Genomic DNA, 630 nt, shown 5'->3' with positions numbered 1-630 from the left:
CGCTCTGTCACCAATATGCCCCATACCAACAGGGTCATCCAGGTTGAACAAGTTTCAACAGAATTTCCAGGCTAAGAACAGTCTGGGTAGATGGAATAGGCTGTCTGCTTCTGAAGGAGTAGAAGCATCAGAGAAACCTCAAGTGTATCAGAGAAACACTCTTTGGTACCTCACTACCAGAGTCAATTCTGACTCATAGGGACTGATATAGTTAAAGTTTATTGTGCCAACCTGGCCAATAAACACATGTGGGATTAACTGAAGGGCGGAGAGATAAATGGCTCTGTGAGCCTCACCTTTCTAGTTCTCTGGTCTCTTGTTCTCTGATGGTCGGACCTGTGTGTGGCTGCCTTAGCTGGCAAGGCTCACTTCCTGGGAGACATCCCTGAGGAGAAGCCATATGGACTTACCCTGATGCAGCCCTGGATGCTGGAGCAGCCATGTGGAGACCCCTGCCAGTGCTGAGATGCTTACACCGCCACTGGATTCAAAGACTTTCTATCCACTGGCCTGTGATCCTCCTGAATTCAGCGTCATTGTGTGTTTTTTGTGTTTGAGGAGGACTTTGTAGATTGGTGTTGGAAATGTGAGTTAAGTTGGACTTATGGGCTTGGACTGGACAGGGTTGGG

This window comes from Echinops telfairi, unplaced genomic scaffold (genome assembly GCF_000313985.2).
Source record: "Echinops telfairi isolate 266 unplaced genomic scaffold, ASM31398v2 ScPeMD7_5592;HRSCAF=6446, whole genome shotgun sequence".
Taxonomy (NCBI): domain Eukaryota; kingdom Metazoa; phylum Chordata; class Mammalia; order Afrosoricida; family Tenrecidae; genus Echinops; species Echinops telfairi.
Note: the sequence above shows the minus strand (reverse complement) of the source record.